The sequence below is a fragment of the Grammomys surdaster genome, unplaced genomic scaffold (genome assembly GCF_004785775.1).
Source record: "Grammomys surdaster isolate TR1022 unplaced genomic scaffold, NIH_TR_1.0 262, whole genome shotgun sequence".
NCBI classification, from domain to species: Eukaryota; Metazoa; Chordata; class Mammalia; order Rodentia; family Muridae; genus Grammomys; species Grammomys surdaster.
Window position 1 is genome coordinate 2,565,883 of NW_021604703.1, and position 3,131 is coordinate 2,569,013.

A 3,131-nucleotide genomic window follows, 5' to 3' on the forward strand; every position below is an offset into this window, starting at 1 on the left:
ATTTAGCTCTTCTGTGGTACATGCTCCATTGTGTTAACATAACATAACATAACATAACATAAAACATAACATTTCTTGTTCTTCCTAATGGACTTTGCAATCCCCTCCTCAGAGCTACAGAGGACTGCAAACATCCATGTTCTTATTCTCTTACTCGTTTGTGGTAGCATTTCTGTAAGACAGATTCCTAATACTGAGACTGCGGAGTTAAGGAATAAACGGATAGTAAATGGTATGTACTCTGTAGACAGTAGAAGAGACAACGTGCTTCCTGTCCTGGCCGCCATCGGAGAGCAGCAGCTATGGCCCTGCGTTACCCTATGGCCGTGGGCCTCAACAAGGGCCACAAAGTGACGAAGAACGTCAGCAAGCCGAGACACAGCTGTCGCCGCAGGCGCCTCACCAAGCACACTAAGTTCGTGCGGGACATGATCCGGGAGGTCTGCGGCTTCGCGCCCTGCGAGCGCCGCGCCATGGAGTTGCTCAAAGTGTCCAAGGACAAGCGTGCACTCAAGTTCATCAAGAAGAGGGTGGGCACGCACATCCGCGCCAAGAGAAAGCGGGAGGAGCTGAGCAACGTGTTGGCAGCCATGAGGAAGGCAGCGGCCAAGAAGGATTGATGAACCCTCCCCCAATAAAAGATCATGGCTCCTAAAAAAAAAAAAAAAAAAAAAAAAGAAGAGACAACGTGATGGTGGAGGAAAGATGCAACAGGTGGACTGGAGGCCAGGATGAGAGAATGTCTGGCATGTTCCCGTTTGTGCACGATTGAGATTGAACTGTAAACTCACATATGCAGGTGTGACATCGAAGCAGAGAAGCAGCGTGGGGGGAGGGACAGTGAGGGGGGAGCACATGGTGGGGGGGTATGAGCAAAGCAGTGACTTAGAAGTATGGAAGATACGCTGAAGCAACAAGAGAAAAAGGTAGCACATGCCTCTGGGTGCCTTTGTCACCCCCAGTGCACCCATTGCCCCATATTTGGAATTATTTCTACAAAACTCACATTTAGTTGTGGCTTTCTCTGTTTAAAATACTCAAGCAGTTGGGCAGTGGTGGCGCACGCCTTTAATCCCAGCACTTGGGAGGCAGAGGCAGGCGGATTTCTGAGTTTGAGCCTAGCCTGGTCTACAGAGTGAGTTCTAGGACAGCCAGGGCTACACAGAGAAACCCTGTCTCGAAAAACAAAACAAAAAACAAAAACAAAAAAACACAAACAAACAAACAAAAAACAATAAAATACTTGAGCAAGTGCCGAGCCTTCCCCCAACTCCTCTTCAGGCACGTTTACATTTAATATAACCTTGTATGATGACCTATGTGGAATTTACAGGACAGCTTTGTAGTACTGGTTTGCTCTGTCCACCTCTAGGCAGGATCCAAGGATCGAACTCGGGTCATCAGGCATACGCAATGAACGTCTTTACCCACTTCAGCCATTTTACTAGCACCTCAGCCGGTTCTAGATCCTCTGGGAAGCAGACCCCAGGCAGGACCAGGAAATGCAGATTTACTGAAAGGTAAAAGGGGAGAAATGGACAGGAAAAGTTCGCCTTGTGAGAGTGGTTACTGTCTAGTTCCTGGCAAGAAAGGGAAAGGAAGGAAGATCTCTTAGGAGACACCTCAGACAGACTTTGAGGAATGTTCCAACCAGCCTGGTAAGGACTCAACCCCTTGAGTTCTCTTTCTGGGCAGCCTAGAGTGCACATCTTTGACATGGCTTCCAGGAATCGACCTGACTTGGGGCCAGCTAGAGGATGAAGAAATGGCCATCACAGATACACACTGAAAAGTGGGATCTGGAGGTCCAAGCTCTGACAGAGAAACCACAGTGTCCAAGAAGCTCAGCATGTTTATTATATACAGATGAACAGAGAGCCAAGGTTATTACATACAGCCTGGAGGTGGAATTAGCACCTACAGGTAAACACGGAGGTGGGTTGTTCTTACAGCTGATCAAGGAGTCAGGTTTGGCTGGTTTCTATAGTAGTCTCTAGGTAGGCAGTCTTTGGGTTGTAAACGTGTGGGTAGAGATGTTGGGAGGAGAAAGCTATTGTGGACATTTTCTGAACACATCATCAACATCTGCACTTGGACCAGAAGGCAGCTTTGGCAGCTTTCTGAGCCTCACATTGGGGGAAGGCAGGAAAGTTTTGCCCTTTCCCCGTGGGTCTGAGGCTAGTGTCCTTGACATAGCCTGCTCACATCAACAACACAGGACATCACACACTCAGGACTTCAACTGGTTCCCACACCTGCGCATCTAGCCACTGGCAAGGAGCCGCCCTGGAAAGTGGCCTTTGTTGCAGGATATTTGATCATACTGTGATCCCCAAGATTGTATTATTTACTAAAAATACCTGTTGTGGTTTGGCTCAGCCCTTAACACATACCTTTAATCCCACTGGCTGGAATACACACACTCTTAGCACACACCTTTAATCCCAAATAATGAAGGTAAGGTTAGTTTGTAGAAGGTAGCACAAATGTTTGAAAAAATGATATCTAATTGATTGGCAGGCAAAGTGACGAATCAGAGAAAGATTTGACAGAATAGGATATGCCCACCTCCCACATGAAGAGAGAAGAAAGAGAAGCTACTTAAGGAGCAGGGCAGAGAAAGAAAAAAAAAGAGGAAGTGGCAGTTTTACTCAGGACAGTTATAGAGAAACAGGTTGCAGAGAGAGAGAGAGAGAGAGAGAGAGAGAGAGAGAGACACCAAGCTAGACACAGGTGAATTCAGACAAGCTGTATTAGAACGTATTGCCAAACTTAATATGAGGCCTAGCAGAGCAATTCAATAAGAAACTGAGAGAAGCCAGATTGAATCAGTCAGCTCATAGAGGACTTTGAGCCAGAACAGCTGAGTTGACTAGCCAGCCAGATCTCAGAAAGAACTAGAAAGGGTGAGTTTATTCAGCAGTAAGTCTCAAGAGGCTGAAAACATTCTAGGCCTAGATTAGATTGCATGAAGGCTAGAAACTTTCAGGACTAGGCCTGGGTTAGCAGACAGAGATAGTAAACCCTGGAGACGACAATTACATCAGGAGAATAAAAAAATACTTTTATAGGCCTTGACTTGAGAATTGCCTGCACCCTGAAGCTGCAGGTACCACAACTACCATAATCGA

The 3,131-nt window shown here is 46.6% G+C and overlaps 1 pseudogene; it reads left to right on the plus strand.

The window, feature by feature from the left end:
• Positions 1-287: 287 nt before the first annotated feature.
• LOC114628023 lies at positions 288-673 on the plus strand (annotated as a pseudogene).
• Positions 674-3,131: the final 2,458 nt, after the last annotated feature.